Source organism: Cervus elaphus, chromosome 24 (genome assembly GCF_910594005.1).
Source record: "Cervus elaphus chromosome 24, mCerEla1.1, whole genome shotgun sequence".
NCBI classification, from domain to species: Eukaryota; Metazoa; Chordata; class Mammalia; order Artiodactyla; family Cervidae; genus Cervus; species Cervus elaphus.
This window is the reverse complement of record NC_057838.1, coordinates 1092068-1116768: the sequence shown is the minus strand read 5'-3', so window position 1 is coordinate 1116768 and position 24701 is coordinate 1092068.

Genomic DNA, 24701 nt, shown 5'->3' with positions numbered 1-24701 from the left:
ACCTCATGGCGACCGGAGGCCTCACATCCTTTGAAAATTCCAGAGGTACGCGGAGATCAGTGCCTCCAAAGGAGACGATGCCTGACTCCTCGTGAAACTTGACAGGAGTCACAGGATTCCTGTGGCACGTGGAAAGGGACACTTGGTCTCCCGCCTCAGTTGGAGAGGCGTCCCAATTGTCCTGCCAAGCCTCGAGGAGAATCCCGAGTTGTCCCTCGCAACTAGGCAGGAGTCCTGACGTCGCTGAACAAACACCTGGGTGGAAGGGCCGTTCACGTCGTAACTCGAGAATATACCCCAGGTTCCCGCCGCAACTCGAGAAAAACCATGAGACTTCCCCCTCGCCGCGAGATGAGGCCTGATTCCCCTGCACTGCGTGCAGAGCAATTCCGTGTTGCACATCACACATGAAAGGAGCCTTGATTTCCTTGATGGCACGCCAGAGAAACCCCAAGAACACTGTTTCAAGGTTGAGGGACCCTGAGGTCACTGTAGCAACACGAAAGAGCTCCGTGGACCAAAAATCAACTCGAGATGAGAGGTTAGTCCCTGGCTTCAATTCCAGAGGAATACCACCTTACCACAAGCACCTCAAGAGAAGGCTTCTCTCAGCTCTATGTATGTGAGAGGGACCCTGAGTTTGCCGCCTCAAGTGGAATGGAGACCGCGATGCCCTGACTCGAAATCAGGCCGGATATCCCTGCAGTGACTTGAATGCAGGCTCGTCTTGCATCTCCCAAGACGAAAGGATGTCTGAATCGCCTGTGGAGACCACAGAGAAAGACCTATTTCCCCACCTCATCGCGACCGGAGGCCTCACATCCTTTGAAAACTCCAGAGGTACGCGGAGATCAGTGCCTCCAAAGGATACGATGCCTGACTCCTCGTGAAACTTGATAGGAGTCCCAGGATTCCTGTGGCACGTGGAAAGGGACCCTTGGTCTCCCGCCTCAGCTGGAGAGGCGTCCCAAGTGCCCTGCCAAGCCTCGAGGAGAATCCCGAGTTGTCCCTCGCAACTAGGCAGGAGTCCCGACGTCGCTGAACAAACACGTGGGTGGAAGGGCCATCCCCGTCGTAACTCGAGAATATACCCCAGGTTCCCGCCGCAACTCGAGAAAAACCATGAGACTTCCCCCTCGCGGCGAGATGAGGTCCGATTCCCCTGCACTGCGTGCAGAGCAATTCCGTGTTGCACATCACACATGAAAGGAGCCTTGATTTCCTTGATGGCACTCCAGAGAAACACCAAGAACACTGTTTCAAGGCGAGAGGGATCCTGAGGTCACTGTAGCAACACGAAAGAGCTCCATGGACCAAAAATCAACTCGAGATGAGAGGTTAGTCCCTGGCTTCGACTCCAGAGGTATACCACCTTACCACAAGGACCTCAACTGGAGGCTTCTCTTAGCTCTAGGTATTTGAGAGGGACCCTGAGTTGGGGGCCTCAAGTGGAATGGACACCGCGATGCCCTGACTCGAAATAAGGCCGGATATCCCTGCAGTGATTTGAATGCAGGCTCGTTTTGCATCTCCCAAGACGAAAGGATGTCTGAATCCCCTGTGGAGACCACAGAGAAAGACCTAGTTCCCCACCTCATGGCGACCGGAGGCCTCACATCCTTTGAAAACTCCAGAGGTCCGCGGAGATCAGTGCCTCCAAAGGAGACGATGCCTGACTCCTCGTGAAACTTGATAGGAGTCCCAGGATTCCTGTGGCACGTGGAAAGGGACACTTGGTCTCCCGCCTCAGCTGGAGAGGCGTCCCAATTGCCCTGCCAAGCCTCGAGGAGAATCCCGAGTTGTCCCTCGCAACTAGGCAGGAGTCCTGACGTCGCTGAACAAACACGTGGGTGGAAGGGCCATCCCCGTCGTAACTCGAGAATATACCCCAGGTTCCCGCCGCAACTGGAGAAAAACCATGAGACTTCCCCCTCGCCGCGAGATGAGGCCCGATTCCCCTGCACTGCGTGCAGAGCAATTCCGTGTTGCACATCACACATGAAAGGAGCCTTGATTTCCTTGATGGCACTCCAGAGAAACACCAAGAACACTGTTTCAAGGCTAGAGGGATCCTGAGGTCCCTGTAGCAGCACGAAAGAGCTCCGTGGACCATGAATCAACTCGAGATGAGAGGTTAGTCCCTGGCTTCGACTCCAGAGGAATACCACCTTACCACAAGCACCTCAAGAGGAGGCTTCTCTCAGCTCTAGGTATGTGAGAGGGACCCTGATTTTGCGGCCTCAAGTGGAATGGACACTGCGATGCCCTGACTCGAAATAAGGCCGGATATCCCTGCAGTGACTTGAATGCAGGCTCGTCTTGCATCTCCCAAGACGAAAGGATGTCTGAATCCCCTATGGAGACCACAGAGAAAGACCTAGTTCCCCACTTCATGGCGACCGGAGGCCTCACATCCTTTGAAAATTCCAGAGGTACGCGGAGATCAGTGCCTCCAGAAGAGACGATGCCTGACTCCTCGTGAAACTTGATAGGAGTCCCAGGATTCCTGTGGCACGTGGAAAGGGACCCTTGGTCTCCCGCCTCAGCTGGAGAGGCGTCCCAATTGCCCTGCCAAGCCTCGAGGAGAATCCCGAGTTGTCCCTCGCAACTAGGCAGGAGTCCTGACGTCGCTGAACAAACCCGTGGGTGTAAGGGCCATCCTCGTCGTAACTCGAGAATATACCCCAGGTTACCATCGCAACTCGAGAAAAACCATTAGACTTCCCTCTCGCCGCAAAATGAGGTCCGATACCCTGCACTGCGTGCAGAGCAATTCCGTGTTGCACATCACACATGAAAGGAGCCTTGATTTCCTTGATGGCACTCCAGAGAAACCCCAAGAACACTGTTTCAAGGTTGAGGGATCCTGAGGTCAATGTAGCAAGACGAAAGAGCTCCGTGGACCAAAACTCAACTCGAGATGAGAGGTTAGTCCCTGGCTTCGACTCCAGAGGAATACCAGCTTACCACAAGCACCTCAAGAGGAGGCTTCTGTTAGCTCTATGTATGTGAGAGGGACCCTGAGTTTGCGGCCTCAAGTGGAATGGAGACCGCGATGCCCTGACTCGAAATAAGGCCGGATATCCCTGCAGTGACTTGAATGCAGGCTCGTCTTGCATCTACCAAGTTAAACGGATGTCTGAATCCCCTGTGGAGACCGCAGAGAAAGACCTAGTTACCCACCTCATCGCGACCGGAGGCCTCACATCCTTTGAAAACTCCAGAGGTACGCGGAGATCAGTGCCTCCAAAGGAGACGATGCCTGACTCCTCGTGAAACTTGATAGGAGTCCCAGGATTCCTGTGGCACGTGGAAAGGGACACTTGGTCTCCCGCCTCAGCTGGAGAGGCGTCCCAATTGCCCTGCCAAGCCTCGAGGAGAATCCCGAGTTGTCCCTCGCAACTAGGCAGGAGTCCTGCCGTCGCTGAAATAACACGTGTGTGGAAGGGCCATCCCCGTCGTAACTCGAGAATATACCCCAGGTTCCCGCCCCAAATCGAGAAAAACCATGAGACTTCCCCCTCGCTGCGAGATGAGGCCTGATTCCCCTGCACTGCGTGCAGAGCAATTCTGTGTTGCACATCACACATGAAAGGAGCCTTGTTTTCCTTGATGGCAATCCAGAGAAACCCCAAGAACACTGTTTCAAGGTTGAGGGATCTTGAGGTCACTGTAGCAACACGAAAGAGCTCAGTGGACCAAAAATCAACTCGAGATGAGAGGTTAGTCCCTGGCTTCGACTCCAGAGGAATACCAGCTTACCACAAGCACCTCAAGAGGAGGCTTCTGTCAGCTCTATGTATGTGAGAGGGACCCTGAGTTTGCGGCCTCAAGTGGAATGGAGACCGCGATGCCCTGACTCGAAATAAGGCCGGATATCCCTGCAGTGACTTGAATGCAGGCTCGTCTTGCATCTCCCAAGACGAAAGGATGTCTGAATCCCCTGTGGAGACCACAGAGAAAGACCTAGTTCCCCACCTCATGGCGACCGGAGGCCTCACATCCTTTGAAAACTCCAGAGGTACGCGGAGATCAGTGCCTCCAAAGGAGACGATGCCTGACTCCTCGTGAAACTTGATAGGAGTCCCAGGATTCCTGTGGCACGTGGAAACGACCCTTGATCTCCCGCCTCAGCTGGAGAGGCGTCCCAATTGCCCTGCCAAGCCTCGGGGAGAATCCCGAGTTGTCCCTCGCAACTAGGAGGAGTCCTGCCGTCGCTGAACTAACACGTGTGTGGAAGGGCCATCCCCGTCGTAACTCGAGAATATACCGCAGGTTCCCGCCGCAACTCGAGAAAAACCATGAGACTTCCCCCTCGCCGCGAGATGAGGCCCGATTCCCCTGCACTGCGTGCAGAGCAATTCCGTGTTGCACATCACACATGAAAGGAGCCTTGATTTCCTTGATGGCACTCCAGAGAAACCCCAAGAACACTGTTTCAAGGCTAGAGGGATCCTGAGGTCACTGTAGCAACACGAAAGAGCTCCGTGGACCAAAAATCAACTCGAGATGAGAGGTTAGTCCCTGGCTTCGACTCCAGAGGAATACCACCTTACCACAAGCACCTCAAGAGGAGGCTTCTCTCAGCTCTAGCTATGTGAGAGGGACCCTGAGTTTGCGGCCTCAAGTGGAATGGAGACCGCGATGCCCTGACGCGAAATAAGGCCGGATATCGATGCAGTGACTTGAATGCAGGCTCGTCTTGCATCTCCCAAGACGAAAGGATGTCTGAATCCCCTGTGGAGACCACAGAGAATGACCTAGTTCCCCACCTCATCGCGACCGGCGGCCTCACATCCTTTGAAAACTCCAGAGGTACGCGGAGATCAGTGCCTCCAAAGGAGACGATGCCTGACTTCTCGTGAAACTTGATAGGAGTCCCAGGATTCCTGTGGCACGTGGAAAGGGACCCTTGGTCTCCCACCTCAGCTGGAGAGGCGTCCCAATTGCCCTGCCAAGCCTCGAGGAGAATCCCGAGTTGTCCCTCACAACTAGGCAGGAGTCCTGCCGTCGCTGAACTAACACGCGGGTGGAAGGGCCATCCCCGTCGTAACTCGAGAATATACCACAGGTTCCCGCCGCAACTCGAGAAAAACCATGAGACTTCCCCTTCGCCACGAGATGAGGCCCGATTCCCCTGCACTGCGGGCAGAACAATTCTGTGTTGCACATCACACATGAAAGGAGCCTTGATTTCCTTCATGGCACTCCAGAGAAACCCCAAGAACACTGTTTCAAGGCTAGAGGGATCCTGAGGTCAATTTAGCAACACGAAAGAGCTCCGTGGACGAAAAATCAACTCGAGATGAGAGGTTAGTCCCTGGCTTCGACTCCAGAGGAATACCACCTTACCACAAGCACTTCAAGAGGAGGCTTCTCTCAGCTCTATGTATGTGAGAGGGACCCTGAGTTTGCGGCCTCAAGTGGAATGGACACCGCGATTCCCTGACGCGAAATAAGGCCGGATATCCCTGCAGTGACTTGAATGCAGGCTCGTCTTGCATCTCCCAAGACGAAAGGATGTCTGAATCCCCTGTGGAGACCACAGAGAATGACCTAGTTCCCCACCTCATCGCGACCGGAGGCCTCACATCCTTTGAAAACTCCAGAGGTACGCGGAGATCAGTGCCTCCAAAGGAGACGATGCCTGACTCCTCGTGAAACTTGATAGGAGTCCCAGGATTTCCTGTGGCACGTGGAAAGGGACACTTGGTCTCCCGCCTCAGCTGGAGAGGCGTCCCAATTGCCCTGCCAAGCCTCGAGGAGAATCCCGAGTTGTCCCTCGCAACTAGGCAGGAGTCTGACGTCGCTGAACAAACACGTGGGTGGAAGGGCCATCCCCGTCGTAACTCGAGAATATACCCCCGGTTCCCGCCGCAACTCGAGAAAAACCATGAGACTTCCCCCTCGCCGCGAGATGAGGCCCGATTCCCCTGCACTGCGTGCAGAGCAATTCCGTGTTGCACATCACACATGAAAGGAGCCTTGATTTCCTTGATGGCACTCCAGAGAAACCCCAAGAACACTGTTTCAAGGCTAGAGGGATCCTGAGGTCACTGTAGCAACACGAAAGAGCTCCGTGGACGAAAAATCAACTCGAGATGAGAGGTTAGTCCCTGGCTTCGACTCCAGAGGAATACCACCTTACCACAAGTACCTCAAGAGGAGGCTTCTCTCAGCTCTAGGTATGTGAGAGGGACCCTGAGTTTGCGGCCTCAAGTGGAATGGAGACCGCGATGCCCTGACTCGAAATAAGGCCGGATATCCCTGCAGTGACTTGAATGCAGGCTCGTCTTGCATCTCCCAAGACGAAAGGCTGTCTGAATCCCCTGTGGAGACCACAGAGAAAGACCTAGTTCCCCACCTCATCGCGACCGGAGGCCTCACATCCTTTGAAAACTCCAGAGGTACGCGGAGATCAGTGCCTCCAAAGGAGACGATGCCTGACTCCTCGTGAAACTTGATAGGAGTCCCAGGATTCCTGTGGCACGTGGAAAGGGACCCTTGGTCTCCCGCCTCAGCTGGACAGGGGTCCCAATTGCCCTGCCAAGCCTCGAGGAGAATCCCGAGTTGTCCCTCGCAACTAGGCAGGAGTCCTGACGTCGCTGAACAAACACGTGGGTGGAAGGGCCATCCCCGTCGTAACTCGAGAATATACCCCCGGTTCCCGCCGCAACACGAGAAAAACCCTGAGACTTCCCCCTCGCCGCGAGATGAGGCCCGATTCCCCTGCACTGCGTGCAGAGCAATTCCGTGTTGCACATCACACATGAAAGGAGCCTTGATTTCCTTGATGGCACTCCAGAGAAACCCCAAGAACACTGTTTCAAGGCTAGAGGGATCCTGAGGTCCCTGTAGCAGCACGAAAGAGCTCCGTGGACCATGAATCAACTCGAGATGAGAGGTTAGTCCCTGGCTTCGACTCCAGAGGAATACCACCTTACCACAAGTACCTCAAGAGGAGGCTTCTCTCAGCTCTAGGTATGTGAGAGGGACCCTGAGTTTGCGGCCTCAAGTGGAATGGACACCGCGATGCCCTGACTCGAAATAAGGCCGGATATCCCTGCAGTGACTTGAATGCAGGCTCGTCGTGCATCTCCCAAGAAGAAAGGATGTCTGAATCCCCTGTGGAGACCACAGAGAAAGACCTAGTTCCCCACCTCATCGCGACTGGAGGCCTCACATCCTTTGAAAACTCCAGAGGTACGCGGAGATCAGTGCCTCCAAAGGAGACGATGCCTGACTCCTCGTGAAACTTGATAGGAGTCCCAGGATTCCTGTGGCACGTGGAAACGACCCTTGATCTCCCGCCTCAGCTGGAGAGGCGTCCCAATTGCCCTGCCAAGCCTCGGGGAGAATCCCGAGCTGTCCCTCGCAACTAGGAGGAGTCCTGCCGTCGCTGAACTAACACGTGTGTGGAAGGGCCATTCCCGTCGTAACTCGAGAATATACCGCAGGTTCCCGCCGCAACTCGAGAAAAACCATGAGACTTCCCCCTCGCCGCGAGATGAGGCCCGATTCCCCTGCACTGCGTGCAGAGCAATTCCGTGTTGCACATCACACATGAAAGGAGCCTTGATTTCCTTGATGGCACTCCAGAGAAACCCCAAGAACACTGTTTCAAGGCTAGAGGGATCCTGAGGTCACTGTAGCAACACGAAAGAGCTCCGTGGACCAAAAATCAACTCGAGATGAGAGGTTAGTCCCTGGCTTCGACTCCAGAGGAATACCACCTTACCACAAGCACCTCAAGAGGAGGCTTCTCTCAGCTCTAGCTATGTGAGAGGGACCCTGAGTTTGCGGCCTCAAGTGGAATGGACACCGCGATTCCCTGACGCGAAATAAGGCCGGATATCGATGCAGTGACTTGAATGCAGGCTCGTCTTGCATCTCCCAAGACGAAAGGATATCTGAATCCCCTGTGGAGACCACAGAGAATGACCTAGTTCCCCACCTCATCGCGACCGGCGGCCTCACATCCTTTGAAAACTCCAGAGGTCCGCGAAGATCAGTGCCTCCAAAGGAGACGATGCCTGACTCCTCGTGAAACTTGATAGGAGTCCCAGGATTCCTGTGGCACGTGGAAAGGGACACTTGGTCTCCCGCCTCAGCTGGAGAGGCGCCCCAATTGCCCTGCCAAGCCTGGAGGAGAATCCCGAGTTGTCCCTCGCAACTAGGCAGGAGTCTGACGTCGCTGAACAAACACGTGGGTGGAAGGGCCATCCCCGTCGTAACTCGAGAATATACCCCAGGTTCCCGCCGCAACTCGAGAAAAACCATGAGACTTCCCCCTCGCCGCGAGATGAGGCCCGATTCCCCTGCACTGCGTGCAGAGCAATTCCGTGTTGCACATCACACATGAAAGGAGCCTTGATTTCCTTGATGGCACTCCAGAGAAACCCCAAGAACACTGTTTCAAGGCTGGAGGGATCCTGAGGTCCCTGTAGCAGCACGAAAGAGCTCCGTGGACCATGAATCAACTCGAGATGAGAGGTTAGTCCCTGGCTTCGACTCCAGAGGAATACCACCTAACCACAAGTACCTCAAGAGGAGGCTTCTCTCAGCTCTAGGTATGTGAGAGGGACCCTGAGTTTGCGGCCTCAAGTGGAATGGAGACCGCGATGCCCTGACTCGAAATAAGGCCGGATATCCCTGCAGTGACTTGAATGCAGGCTCGTCTTGCATCTCCCAAGACGAAAGGATGTCTGAATCCCCTGTGGAGACCACAGAGAAAGACCTAGTTCCCCACCTCATCGCGACCGGAGGCCTCACATCCTTTGAAAACTCCAGAGGTACGCGGAGATCAGTACCTCCAAAGGAGACGATGCCTGACTCCTCGTGAAACTTGATAGGAGTCCCAGGATTCCTGTGGCACGTGGAAAGGGACCCTTGGTCTCCCGCCTCAGCTGGACAGGGGTCCCAATTGCCCTGCCAAGCCTCGAGGAGAATCCCGAGTTGTCCCTCGCAACTAGGCAGGAGTCCTGACGTCGCTGAACAAACACGTGGGTGGAAGGGCCATCCCCGTCGTAACTCTAGAGTATACCCCCGGTTCCCGCCGCAACTCGAGAAAAACCCTGAGACTTCCCCCTCGCCGCGAGATGAGGCCCGATTCCCCTGCACTGCGTGCAGAGCAATTCCGTGTTGCACATCACACATGAAAGGAGCCTTGATTTCCTTGATGGCACTCCAGAGAAACCCCAAGAACACTGTTTCAAGGCTGGAGGGAACCTGAGGTCCCTGTAGCAGCACGAAAGAGCTCCGTGGACCATGAATCAACTCGAGATGAGAGGTTAGTCCTTGGCTTCGACTCCAGAGGAATACCACCTTACCACAAGCACCTCAAGAGGAGGCTTCTCTCAGCTCTAGGTATGTGAGAGGGACCCTGAGTTTGCGGCCTCAAGTGGAATGGAGACCGCGATGCCCTGAGTCGAAATAAGGCCGGATATCCCTGCAGTGACTTGAATGCAGGCTCGTCTTGCATCTCCCAAGACGAAAGGATGTCTGAATCCCCTGTGGAGACCACAGAGAAAGACCTAGTTCCCCACCTCATCGCGACCGGAGGCCTCACATCCTTTGAAAACTCCAGAGGTACGCGGAGATCAGTGCCTCCAAAGGAGACGATGCCTGACTCCTCGTGAAACTTGATAGGAGTCCCAGGATTCCTGTGGCACGTGGAAAGGGACCCTTGGTTTCCCGCCTCAGCTGGAGAGGCGTCCCAATTGCCCTGCCAAGCCTCGAGGAGAATCCCGAGTTGTCCCTCACAACTAGGCAGCAGTCTGTCTTCGCTGAACAAACACGTGGGTGGAAGGGCCATCCCCGGCGTAACTCGAGAATATAACCCAGGTTCCAATCGCAACTCGAGAAAAACCATTAGACTTCCCCCTCGCCGCAAAATGAGGCCCGATACCCTGCACTGCGTGCAGAGCAATTCCGTGTTGCACATCACACATGAAAGGAACTTTGATTTCCTTGACGGCACTCCAGAGAAACCCCAAGAACACTGTTTCAAGGCTAGAGGGATCCTGAGGTCACTGTAGCAACACGAAAGAGCTCCGTGGACCAAAAATCAACTCGAGATGAGAGGTTAGTCCTTGGCTTTGACTCCAGAGAAATACCACCTTACCACAAGCACCTCAAGAGGAGGCTTCTCGCAGCTCTAGGTATGTGAGAGGGACCCTGAGTTTGCGGCCTCAAGTGGAATGGACACCGCAATGCCCTGACTCGAAATAAGGCCGGATATCCCTGCAGTGACCTGAATGCAGGCTCGTCATGCATCTCCCAAGACGAAAGGTTGTCTGAATCCCCTGTGGAGACCACAGAGAAAGACCTAGTTCCCCACCTCATCGCGACTGGAGGCCTCACATCCTTGGAAAACTCCAGAGGTACGCGGAGATCAGTGCCTCCAAAGGAGACGATGCCTGATTTCTCGTGAAACTTGATAGGAGTCCCAGGATCCCTGTGGCACGTGGAAAGGGATCCTTGGGCTGCCGCCTCAGCGGAAGAGTCGTCCCAATTGCCCTGCCAAGCCTCGAGGAGAATCCCGAGTTGTCCCTCGCAACTAGGCCGGAGTCCTGACGTGGCTGAACAAACACGTGGGTGGAAGGGCCATCCCCGTCGTAACTCGAGAATATACCCCAGGTTCCCGCCGCAACTCGAGAAAAACCATGAGACTTCCCCCTCGCCGCGAGATGAGGCCCGATTCCCCTGCACTGCGTGCAGAGCAATTCCGTGTTGCACATCACACATGAAAGGAGCATTGATTTCCTTGATGGCACTCCAGAGAAACCCCAAGAACACTGTTTCAAGGCTAGAGGGATCCTCAGGTCACTGTAGCAACATGAAAGAGCTCCGTGGACCAAAAATCAACTCGAGATGAGAGGTTAGTCCCTGGCTTCGACTCCAGAGGAATACCACCTTACCACAAGCACCTCAAGAGGAGGCTTCTCTCAGCTCTAGCTATGTGAGAGGGACCCTGAGTTTGCGGCCTCAAGTGGAATGTACACCGCGATTCCCTGACACGAAATAAGGCCGGATATCCCTGCAGTGACTTGAATGCAGGCTCGTCTTGCATCTCCCAAGACGAAAGCATGTCTGAATCCCCTGTGGAGACCACAGAGAAAGACCTAGTTCCCCACCTCATCGCGACCGGAGGCCTCACATCCTTTGAAAACTCCAGAGGTACGCGGAGATCAGTGCCTCCAAAGGAGACGATGCCTGACTCCTCGTGAAACTTGATAGGAGTCCCAGGATTCCTGTGGCACGTGGAAGGGGACTCTTGGTCTCCCGCCTCAGCTGGAGAGGCGTCCCAATTGCCCTGCCAAGCCTCGAGGAGAATCCCGAGTTGTCCCTCGCAACTAGGCAGGAGTCCTGACGTCGCTGAACAAACACGTGTGTGGAAGGGCCATCCCCGTCGTAACTCGAGAATATACCCCAGGTTCCCGCCGCAACTCGAGAAAAACCATGAGACTTCCCCCTCGCCGCGAGATGAGGCCCGATTCCCCTGCACTGCGTGCAGAGCAATTCCGTGTTGCACATCACACATGAAAGGAGCCTTGATTTCCTTGATGGCACTCCAGAGAAACCCCAAGAACACTGTTTCAAGGCTAGAGGGATCCTGAGGTCACTGTAGCAACACGAAAGAGCTCCGTGGACCAAAAATCAACTCGAGATGAAAGGTTAGTCCCTGGCTTCGACTCCAGGGGAATACCACCTTACCACAAGCACCTCAAGAGGAGGCTTCTCTCAGCTCTAGGTATGTGAGAGGGACCCTGATTTTGCGGCCTCAAGTGAAATGGACACTGCAATGCCCTGACGGAAAATAAGGCCGGATATCCCTGCAGTGACTTGAATGCAGGCTCGTCTTGCATCTACCAAGATAAACGGATGTCTGAATCCCCTGTGGAGACCGCAGAGAAAGACCTAGTTACCCACCTCATCGCGACCGGAGGCCTCACATCCTTTGAAAACTCCAGAGGTACGCGGAGATCAGTGCCTCCAAAGGAGACGATGCCTGAATCCTCGTGAAACTTGATAGGAGTCCCAGGATTCCTGTGGCACGTGGAAAGGGACCCTTGGTCTCTCGCCTCAGCTGGAGAGGCGTCCCAATTGCCCTGCCAAGCGTCGAGGAGAATCCCGAGTTGTCCCTCGCAACTAGGCAGGAGTCTGACTTCGCTGAACAAACACGTGGGTGGATGGGCCATCCCCGGAGTAACTCGAGAATATACCCCAGGTTCCAATCGCAACTCGAGAAAAACCATTAGACTTCCCCCTCGCCGCAAAATGAGGCCCGATACCCTGCACTGCGTGCAGAGCAATTCCGTGTTGCACATCACACATGAAAGGAGCCTTGATTTCCTTGATGGCACTCCAGAGAAACCCCAAGAACACTGTTTCAAGGCTGGAGGTATCCTGAGGTCCCTGTAGCAGCACGAAAGAGCTCCGTGGACCATGAATCAACTCGAGATGAGAGGATAGTCCCTGGCTTCGACTCCAGAGGAATACCACCTTACCACAAGCACCTCAAGAGGAGGCTTCTCTCAGCTCTAGGTATGTGAGAGGGACCCTGAGTTTGCGGCCTCAAGTGGAATGGACACCGCGATGCCCTGACGCGAAATAAGGCCGGATATCCCTGCAGTGACTTGAATGCAGGCTCGTCTTGCATCTCCCAAGACGAAAGGATGTCTGAATTCCCTGTGGAGACCACAGAGAATGACCTAGTTCCCCACCTCATCGCGACCGGAGGCCTCACATCCTTTGAAAACTCCAGAGGTACGCAGAGATCAGTGCCTCCAAAGGAGACGATGCCTGACTCCTCGTGAAACTTGATAGGAGTCCCAGGATTCCTGTGGCACGTGGAAAGGGACACTTGGTCTCCCGCCTCAGCTGGAGAGGCGTCCCAATTGCCCTGCCAAGCCTCGAGGAGAATCCCGAGTTGTCCCTCGCAACTAGGCAGGAGTCCTGCCGTCGCTGAACTAACACGTGTGTGGAAGGGCCATCCCCGTCGTAACTCGAGAATATACCCCCGGTTCCCGCCGCAACTCGAGAAAAACCATGAGACTTCCCCCTCGCCGCGAGATGAGGCCCGATTCCCCTGCACTGCGTGCAGAGCAATTCCGTGTTGCACATCACACATGAAAGGAGCCTTGATTTTCTTGATGGCACTCCAGAGAAACCCCAAGAACACTGTTTCAAGGCTAGAGGGATCCTGAGGTCACTGTAGCAACACGAAAGAGCTCCGTGGACCAAAAATCAACTCGAGATGAGAGGTTAGTCCCTGGCTTCGACTCCAGGGGAATACCACCTTACCACAAGCACCTCAAGAGGAGGCTTCTCTCAGCTCTAGGTATGTGAGAGGGACCCTGAGTTTGCGGCCTCAAGTGGAATGGACACCGCGATGCCCTGACTCGAAATAAGGCCGGATATCCCTGCAGTGACTTGAATGCAGGCTCGTCTTGCATCTCCCAAGACGAAAGGATGTCTGAATCCCCTGTGGAGACCACAGAGAATGACCTAGTTCCCCACCTCATCGCGACCGGAGGCCTCACATCCTTTGAAAACTCCAGAGGTACGCGGAGATCAGTGCCTCCAAAGGAGACGATGCCTGACTCCTTGTGAAACTTGATAGGAGTCCCAGGATTCCTGTGGCACGTGGAAAGGGACACTTGGTCTCCCGCCTCAGCTGGAGAGGCGTCCCAATTGCCCTGCCAAGCCTCGAGGAGAATCCCGAGTTGTCCCTCGCAAGTAGGCAGGAGTCCTGACGTTGCTGAACAAACACGTGGGTGGAAGGGCCATCCCCGTCGTAACTCGAGAATATACCCCAGGTTCCCGCCGCAACTCGAGAAAAACCATGAAACTTCCCCCTCGCCGCGAGATGAGGCCCGATTCCCCTGCACTGCGTGCAGAGCAATTCCGTGTTGCACATCACACATGAAAGGAGCCTTGATTTCCTTGATGGCACTCCAGAGAAACCCCAAGAACACTGTTTCAAGGCTGGAGGGATCCTGAGGTCCCTGTAGCAGCACGAAAGAGCTCCGTGGACCATGAATCAACTCGAGATGAGAGGTTAGTCCCTGGCTTCGACTCCAGAGGAATACCACCTTACCACAAGCACCTCAAGAGGAGGCTTCGCTCAGCTCTAGGTATGTGAGAGGGACCCTGAGTTTGCGGCCTCAAGTGGAATGGACACCGCGATGCCCTGACTCGAAATAAGGCCGAATATCCCTGCAGTGACTTGAATGCAGGCTCGTCTTGCATCTCCCAAGACGAAAGGATGTCTGAATCCCCTGTGGAGACCACAGAGAATGACCTAGTTCCCCACCTCATCGCGACCGGAGGCCTCACATCCTTTGAAATCTCCAGAGGTACGCGGAGATCAGTGCCTCCAAAGAGACGATGCCTGACTCCTTGTGAAACTTGATAGGAGTCCCAGGATTCCTGTGGCACGTGGAAAGGATCCCTTGGTCTCCCACCTCAGCTGGAGAGGCGTCCCAATTGCCCTGCCAAGCCTCGAGGAGAATCCCGAGTTGTCCCTCACAACTAGGCAGGATTCCTGACGTCGCTGAAGAAACACGTGTGTGGAAGGGCCATCCCCGTCGTAACTCGAGAATGTACCCCAGGTTCCCGCCGCAACTCGAGAAAAACCATGAGACTTCCCCCTCGCCGTGAGATCAGGCCCGATTCCCCTGCACTGCGTGCAGAGCAATTCCGTGTTGCACATCAGACATGAAAGGAGCATTGATTTCCTTGATGGCACTCCAGAGAAACCCCAAGAACACTGTTTCAAGGCTAGAGGGATCCTCAGGTCACTGTAGCAACATGAAAGAGCTCCGTGGACCAAAAATCAACTCGAGATGAGAGGTTAGTCCCTGGCTTCGACTCCAGAGGAATACCACCTTACAACAAGCACCTCAAGAGGAGGCTTCTCTCAGCTCTAGCTATGTGAGAGGGACCCTGAGTTTGCGGCCTCAAGTGGAATGTACACCGCGATTCCCTGACACGAAATAAGGCCGGATATCCCTGCAGTGACTTGAATGCAGGCTCGTCTTGCATCTCCCAAGACGAAAGGATGTCTGAATCCCCTGTGGAGACCACAGAGAATGACCTAGTTCCCCACCTCATCGCGACCGGAGGCCTCACATCCTTTGAAAACTCCAGAGGTACGCGGAGATCAGTGCCTCCAAAGGAGACGATGCCTGACTCCTCGTGAAACTTGACAGGAGTCCCAGGATTCCTGTGGCACGTGGAAAGGGACCCTTGGTCTCCCGCCTCAGCTGGAGAGGCGTCCCAATTGCCCTGCCAAGCCTCGAGGAGAATCCCGAGTTGTCCCTCGCAACTAGGCAGGAGTCCTGACGTCGCTGAAGAAACACGTGTGTGGAAGGGCCATCCCCGCCGTAACTCGAGAATATAACCCAGGTTCCCGCCGCAACTCGAGAAAAACCATGAGACTTCCCCCTCGCCGCGAGATGAGGCCCGATTCCCCTGCACTGCATGCAGAGCAATTCCGTGTTGCACATCACACATGAAAGGAGCCTTGATTTCCTTGATGGCACTACAGAGAAACCCCAGGAACACTGTTTCAAGGCTGGAGGGATCCTGAGGTCCCTGTAGCAGCACGAAAGAGCTCCGTGGACCATGAATCAACTCGAGATGAGAGGTTAGTCCCTGGCTTCGACTCCAGAGGAATACCACCTTACCACAAGCACCTCAAGAGGAGGCTTCTCTCAGCTCTATGTATGTGAGAGGGACCCTGAGTTTGCGGCCTCAAGTGGAATGGAGACCGCGATGCCCTGACTCGAAATAAGGCCGGATATCCCTGCAGTGACTTGAATGCAGGCTCGTCTTGCATCTCCCAAGACGAAAGGATGTCTGAATCCCCTGTGGAGACCACAGAGAAAGACCTAGTTCCCCACCTCATCGCGACCGGAGGCCTCACATCCTTTGAAAACTCCAGAGGTACGCGGAGATCAGTGCCTCCAAAGGAGACGATGCCTGACTCCTCGTGAAATTTGATAGGAGTCCCAGGATTCCTGTGGCACGTGGAAGGGGACCCTTGGTCTCCCGCCTCAGCTGGACAGGGGTCCCAATTGCCCTGCCAAGCCTCGAGGAGAATCCCGAGTTGTCCCTCGCAACTAGGCAAGAGTCCTGACGTCGCTGAACAAACACGTGGGTGGAAGGGCCATCCCCGTCGTAACTCGAGAATATACCCCAGGTTCCCGCCGCAACTCGAGAAAAACCATGAGACTTCCCCCTCGCCGCGAGATGAGGCCCGATTCCCCTGCACTGCGTGCAGAGCAATTCCGTGTTGCACATCACACATGAAAGGAGCCTTGATTTCCTTGATGGCACTCCAGAGAAACCCCAAGAACACTGTTTCAAGGCTAGAGGGATCCTTAGGTCACTGTAGCAACACGAAAGAGCTCCGTGGACCAAAAATCAACTCGAGATGAAAGGTTAGTCCCTGGCTTCGACTCCAGGGGAATACCACCTTACCACAAGCACCTCAAGAGGAGGCTTCTCTCAGCTCTAGGTATGTGAGAGGGACCCTGATTTTGCGGCCTCAAGTGAAATGGACACTGCAATGCCCTGATGGAAAATAAGGCCGGATATCCCTGCAGTGACTTGAATGCAGGCTCGTCTTGCATCTACCAAGATAAACGGATGTCTGAATCCCCTGTGGAGACCGCAGAGAAAGACCTAGTTACCCACCTCATCGCGACCGGAGGCCTCACATCCTTTGAAAACTCCAGAGGTACGCGGAGATCAGTGCCTCCAAAGGAGACGATGCCTGAATCCTCGTGAAACTTGATAGGAGTCCCAGGATTCCTGTGGCACGTGGAAAGGGACCCTTGGTCTCTCGCCTCAGCTGGAGAGGCGTCCCAATTGCCCTGCCAAGCGTCGAGGAAAATCCCGAGTTGTCCCTCGCAACTAGGCAGGAGTCTGACTTCGCTGAACAAACACGTGGGTGGATGGGCCATCCCCGGTGTAACTCGAGAATATATCCCAGGTTCCCGCCGCAACTCGAGAAAAACCATGAGACTTCCCCCTCGCCGCGAGATGAGGCCCGATTCCCCTGCACTGCGTGCAGAGCAATTCCGTGTTGCACATCACACATGAAAGGAGCCTTGATTTCCTTGATGGCACTCCAGAGAAACCCCAAGAACACTGTTTCAAGGCTAGAGGGATCCTGAGATCACTGTAGCAACACGAAAGAGCTCCGTGGACCAAAAATCAACTCGAGATGAGAGGTTAGTCCCTGGCTTCGACTCCAGAGGAATACCACCTTACCACAAGCACCTCAAGAGGAGGCTTCTCTCAGCTCTAGGTATGTGAGAGGGACCCTGAGTTTGCGGCCTCAAGTGGAATGGACACCGCTATGCCCTGACTCGAAATAAGGCCGGATATCCCTGCAGTGACTTGAATGCAGGCTCGTCTTGCATCTCCCAAGACGAAAGGATGTCTGAATCCCCTGTGGAGACCACAGAGAATGACCTAGTTCCCCACCTCATCGCGACCGGAGGCCTCACATCCTTTGAAAACTCCAGAGGTACGCGGAGATCAGTGCCTCCAAAGGAGACGATGCCTGACTCCTTGTGAAACTTGATAGGAGTCCCAGGATTCCTGTGGCACGTGGAAAGGGACACTTGGTCTCCCGCCTCAGCTGGAGAGGCGTCCCAATTTCCCTGCCAAGCCTCGAGGAGAATCCCGAGTTGTCCTTCGCAAGTAGGCAGGAGTCCTGACGTTGCTGAACAAACACGTGGGTGGAAGGGCCATCCCCGTCGTAACTCGAGAATATACCCCAGGTTCCCGCCGCAACTCGAGAAAAACCATGAGACGTCCCCCTCGCCGCGACATGAGGCCCGATTCCCCTGCACTGCGTGCAGAGCAATTCCGTGTTGCACATCACACATGAAAGGAGCCTTGATTTCCTTGATGGCACTCCAGAGAAACCCCAAGAACACTGTTTCAAGGCTGGAGGGATCCTGAGGTCCCTGTAGCAGCACGAAAGAGCTCCGTGGACCATGAATCAACTCGAGATGAGAGGTTAGTCCCTGGCTTCGACTCCAGAGGAATACCACCTTACCACAAGCACCTCAAGAGGAGGCTTCTCTCAGCTCTAGGTATGTGAGAGGGACCCTGAGTTTGCGGCCTCAAGTGGAATGGACACCGCGATGCCCTGACTCGAAATAAGGCCGGATATCCCTGCAGTGACTTGAATGCAGGCTCGTCTTGCATCTCCCAAGACGAAAGGATGTCTGAATCCCCTGTGGAGACCACAGAGAATGACCTAGTTCCCCACCTCATCGCGACCGGAGGCCTCACATCCTTTGAAAACTCCAGAGGTACGCGGAGATCAGTGCCTCCAAAGAGACGATGCCTGACTCCTTGTGAAACTTGATAGGAGTCCCAGGATTCCTGTGGCACGTGGAAAGGGACCCTTGGTCTCCCGCCTCAGCTGGAGAGGCGTCCCAATTGCTCTGCCAAGCCTCGAGGAGAATCCCGAGTTGTCCCTCGCAAGTAGGCAGGAGTCCTGACGTTGCTGAACAAACACGTGGGTGGAAGGGCCATCCCCGTCGTAACTCGAGAATATACCCCAGGTTCCCGCCGCAACTCGAGAAAAACCATGAGACTTCCCCCTCGCCGCGAGATGAGGCCCGATTCCCCTGCACTGCGTGCAGAGCAATTCCGTGTTGCACATCACACATGAAAGGAGCCTTGATTTCCTTGATGGCACTCCAGAGAAACCCCAAGAACACTGTTTCAAGGCTGGAGGTATCCTGAGGTCCCTGTAGCAGCACGAAAGAGCTCCGTGGACCATTAATCAACTCGAGATGAGAGGTTAGTCCCTGGCTTCGACTCCAGAGGAATACCACCTTACCACAAGCACCTCAAGAGGAGGCTTCTCTCAGCTCTAGGTATGTGAGAAGGACCCTGAGTTTGCGGCCTCAAGTGGAATGGACACCGCGATGCCCTGACTCGAAATAAGGCCGGATATCCCTGCAGTGACTTGAATGCAGGCTCGTCTTGCATCTGCCAAGACGAAAGGATGTCTGAATCCCCTGTGGAGACAACAGAGAAACACCTAGTTCCCCAGCTCATCACGACCGGAGGCCTCACATCCTTTGAAAACTCCAGAGGTACGCGGAGATCAGTGCCTCCAAAGGAGACGATGCCTGACTCCTCGTGAAACTTGATAGGAGTCCCAGGATTCCTGTGGCACGTGGAAAGGGACCCTTGTTCTGCCGCCTCAGCTGGAGAGGCGTACCAATTGCCCTGCCAAGCCTCGAGGAGAATCCCGAGTTGTCCCTCGCACCTAGGCAGGAGTCCTGCCATCGCTGAACTAACACGTGTGTGGAAGGGCCATCCCCGTCTAACTCGAGAATATACCGCAGGTTCCCGCCGCAACTCGAAAAAAACCATGAGACTTCCCCCTCGCCGCGAGATGAGGCCCGATTCCCCTGCACTGAGTGCAGAGCAATTCTGTGTTGCACATCACACATGAAAGGAGCCTTGATTTCCTTGATGGCACTCCAGAGAAACCCCAAGAACACTGTTTCAAGGCTAGAGGGATCCTGAGGTCACTGTAGCAACACGAAAGAGCTCCGTGGTCCAAAAGTCAACTCGAGATGAGAGGTTAGTCCCTGGCTTCGACTCCAGGGGAATACCACCTTACCACAAGCACTTCAAGAGGAGGGTTCTCTCAGCTCTAGGTATGTGAGAGGGACCCTGATTTTGCGGCCTCAAGTGGAATGGACACTGCGATGCCCTGACGCAAAATAAGGCCGGATATCCCTGCAGTGACTTGAATGCAGGCTCGTCTTGCATCTTCCAAGATGAAAGGATGTCTGAATCCCCTGTGGAGACCGCAGAGAAAGACCTAGTTCCCCACCTCATGGCGACCGGAGGCCTCACATCCTTTGAAAACTCCAGAGGTACGCGGAGATCAGTGCCTCCAAAGGAGACGATGCCTGACTCCTCGAGAAACTTGATAGGAGTCCCAGGATTCCTGTGGCACGTGGAAAGGGACACTTGGTCTCCCGCCACAGCTGGAGAGGCGTCCCAATTGCCCTGCCAAGCCTCGAAGAGAATCCCGAGTTGTCCCTCGCAACTAGGCAGGAGTCTGACGTCGCTGAACAAACACGTGGGTGGAAGGGCCATCCCCGTCGTAACTCGAGAATATACCCCAGGTTCCCGCCGCAACTCGAGAAAAACCATGAGACTTCCCCCTCGCCGCGAGATGAGGCCTGATTCCCCGGCACTGCGTGCAGAGCAATTCCGTGTTGCACATCACACATGAAAGGAGCCTTGATTTCCTTGATGGCACTCCAGAGAAACCCTAAGAACACTGTTTCAAGGCTAGAGGGATGCTGAGGTCACTGTAGCACCAAGAAAGAGCTCCGTGGACCAAAAATCAACTCGAGATGAGAGGTTAGTCCCTGGCTTCGACTCCAGGGGAATACCACCTTACCACAAGCACCTCAAGAGGAGGCTTCTCTCAGCTCTAGGTATGTGAGAGGGACCCTGATTTTGCGGCCTCAATTGGAATGGACACTGCTATGCCCTGACGCAAAATAAGGCCGGATATCCCTGCAGTGACTTGAATGCAGGCTCGTTTTGCATCTCCCAAGATGAACGGATGTCTGAATACCCTGTGGAGACCGCAGAGAAAGACCTAGTTCCCCACCTCATCGCGACCGGAGGCCTCACATCCTTTGAAAACTCCAGAGGTACGCGGAGATCAGTGCCTCCAAAGGAGACGATGCCTGACTCCTCGTGAAACTTGATAGGAGTCCCAGGATTCCTGTGGCACGTGGAAAGGGACCCTTGGTCTTCCGCCTCAGGTGGAGAGGCGTCCCAATTGCCCTGCCAAGCCTCGAGGAGAATCCCGAGTTGTTCCTCGCAACTAGGCAGGAGTCCGGACATGGCTGAACAAACACGTGGGTGGAAGGGACATCCCCGTCGTAACTCGAGAATATACCCCAGGTTCCCATCGCAACTCGAGAAAAACCCTGAAACTTCACCCTCGTCCCAAAATAAGGCCCGATTCCCCTGCACTGCGTGCAGAGCAATTCCGTGTTGCACATCACACATGAAAGGAGCCTTGATTTCCTTGATGGCACTCCAGAGAAACCCCAAGAACACTGTTTCAAGGCTAGAGGGATCCTGGGGTCACTGTAGCAACACGAAAGAGCTCCGTGGACCCAAAGTCAACTCGAGATGAGAGGTTAGTCCCTGGCTTCGACTCCAGGGGAATACCACCTTACGACAAGCACTTCAAGAGGAGGCTTCTCTCAGCTCTAGGTATGTGAGAGGGACCCTGATTTTGCGGCCTCAAGTGGAATGGACACTGCGATGCCCTGACGCAAAATAAGGCCGGATATCCCTGCAGTGACTTGAATGCAGGCTCGTCTTGCATCTTCCAAGATGAAAGGATGTCTGAATCCCCTGTGGAGACCGCAGGGAAAGACTTAGTTCCCCACCTCATGGCGACCGGAGGCCTCACATCCTTTGAAAACTCCAGAGGTACGCGGAGATCAGTGCCTCCAAAGGAGACGATGCCTGACTCCTCGAGAAACTTGATAGGAGTCCCAGGATTCCTGTGGCACGTGGAAAGGGACACTTGGTCTCCCGCCTCAGCTGGAGAGGCGTCCCAATTGCCCTGCCAAGCCTCGAGGAGAATCCCGAGTTGTCCCTCGCAACTAGGCAGGAGTCTGACGTCGCTGAACAAACACGTGGGTGGAAGGGCCATCCCCGTCGTAACTCGAGAAAATACCCCAGGTTATCATCGCAACTCGAGAAAAACCGTTAGACTTACCCCTCGCCGCAAAATGAGGTCTGATACCCTGCACTGAGTGCAGAGCAATTTCGTGTTGCACATCACACATGAAAGGAGCCTTGATTTCCTTGATGGCACTCCAGAGAAACCCCAAGAACACTGTTTCAAGGTTGAGGGATCCTGAGGTCACTGTAGCAACACGAAAGAGCTCCGTGGACCAAAAATCAACTCGAGATGAGAGGTTAGTCCCTGGCTTCGACTCCAGGGGAATGCCACCTTACCACAAGCACCTCAAGAGGAGGCTTCTCTCAGCTCTATGTATGCGAGAGGGACCCTGATTTTGCGGCCTCAAGTGGAATGGAAACCGCGATGCCCTGACGCGAAATAAGGCCGGATATCCCTGCAGTGACTTGAATGCAGGCTCGTCTTGCATCTCCCAAGACGAAAGGATGTCTGAATCCCCTGTGGAGACCACAGAGAAAGACCTAGTTCCCCACCTCATCGCGACCGGAGGCCTCACATCCTTTGAAAACTCCAGAGGTACGCGGAGATCAGTGCCTCCAAAGGAGACGATGCCTGACTCCTCGTGAAACTTGATAGGAGTCCCAGGATTCCTGAGGCACGTGAAAAGGGACCCTTGGTCTCCCGCCTCAGCTAGAGAGGCGTCCCAATTGCCCTGCCAAGCCTCGAGGAGAATCCTGAGTTGTCCCTCACAACTAGGCAGGAGTCCTGACGTCGCTGAACAAACCCGTGGGTGGAAGGGTCATCCCCGTCGTAACTCGAGAATATACCCCAGGTTCCCGCCGCAACTCGAGAAAAACCATGAGACTTCCCCCTCGCCGCGAGATGAGGCCCGATTCCCCTGCACTGCGTGCAGAGCAATTCCGTGTTGCACATCACACATGAAAGGAGCCTTGATTTCCTTGATGGCACTCCAGAGAATCCCCAAGAACACTGTTTCAAGGCTACAGGGACCCTGAGGTCACTGTAGCCACACGAAAGAGCTCCGTGGACCAAAAATCATCTCAAGATGAGAGGTTAGTCCCTGGCTTCGACTCCAGAGGAATACCACCTTACCAAAAGCACCTCAAGAGGAGGCTTCTCTCAGCTCTAGGTATGTGAGAGGGACCCTGAGTTTGCGGCCTCAAGTGGAATGGACACCGCGATGCCCTGACTCGAAATAAGGCCGGATATCCCTGCAGTGACTTGAATGCAGGCTCGTCTTGCATCTGCCAAGACGAAAGGATGTCTGAATCCCCTGTGGAGACAACAGAGAAACACCTAGTTCACAGCTCATCACGACCGGAGGCCTCACATCCTTTGAAAACTCCAGAGGTACGCGGAGATCAGTGCCTCCAAAGGAGACGATGCCTGACTCCTCGTGAAACTTGATAGGAGTCCCAGGATTCCTGTGGCACGTGGAAAGGGACCCTTGTTCTCCCGCCTCAGCTGGAGAGGCGTCCCAATTGCCCTGCCAAGCCTCGAGGAGAATCCCGAGTTGTCCCTCGCACCTAGGCAGGAGTCCTGCCATCGCTGAACTAACACGTGTGTGGAAGGGCCATCCCCGTCTAACTCGAGAATATACCGCAGGTTCCCGCCGCAACTCGAGAAAAACCATGAGACTTCCCCCTCGCCGCGAGATGAGGCCCGATTCCCCTGCACTGAGTGCAGAGCAATTCTGTGTTGCACATCACACATGAAAGGAGCCTTGATTTCCTTGATGGCACTCCAGAGAAACCCCAAGAACACTGTTTCAAGGCTAGAGGGATCCTGAGGTCACTGTAGCAACACGAAAGAGCTCCGTGGTCCAAAAGTCAACTCGAGATGAGAGGTTAGTCCCTGGCTTCGACTCCAGGGGAATACCACCTTACCACAAGCACTTCAAGAGGAGGGTTCTCTCAGCTCTAGGTATGTGAGAGGGACCCTGATTTTGCGGCCTCAAGTGGAATGGACACTGCGATGCCCTGACGCAAAATAAGGCCGGATATCCCTGCAGTGACTTGAATGCAGGCTCGTCTTGCATCTTCCAAGATGAAAGGATGTCTGAATCCCCTGTGGAGACCGCAGAGAAAGACCTAGTTCCCCACCTCATGGCGACCGGAGGCCTCACATCCTTTGAAAACTCCAGAGGTACGCGGAGATCAGTGCCTCCAAAGGAGACGATGCCTGACTCCTCGAGAAACTTGATAGGAGTCCCAGGATTCCTGTGGCACGTGGAAAGGGACACTTGGTCTCCCGCCACAGCTGGAGAGGCGTCCCAATTGCCCTGCCAAGCCTCGAAGAGAATCCCGAGTTGTCCCTCGCAACTAGGCAGGAGTCTGACGTCGCTGAACAAACACGTGGGTGGAAGGGCCATCCCCGTCGTAACTCGAGAATATACCCCAGGTTCCCGCCGCAACTCGAGAAAAACCATGAGACTTCCCCCTCGCCGCGAGATGAGGCCTGATTCCCCGGCACTGCGTGCAGAGCAATTCCGTGTTGCACATCACACATGAAAGGAGCCTTGATTTCCTTGATGGCACTCCAGAGAAACCCTAAGAACACTGTTTCAAGGCTAGAGGGATGCTGAGGTCACTGTAGCAACATGAAAGAGCTCCGTGGACCAAAAATCAACTCGAGATGAGAGGTTAGTCCCTGGCTTCGACTCCAGGGGAATACCACCTTACCACAAGCACCTCAAGAGGAGGCTTCTCTCAGCTCTAGGTATGTGAGAGGGACCCTGATTTTGCGGCCTCAATTGGAATGGACACTGCAATGCCCTGACACAAAATAAGGCCGGATATCCCTGCAGTGACTTGAATGCAGGCTCGTTTTGCATCTCCCAAGATGAACGGATGTCTGAATACCCTGTGGAGACCGCAGAGAAAGACCTAGTTCCCCACCTCATCGCGACCGGAGGCCTCACATCCTTTGAAAACTCCAGAGGTAC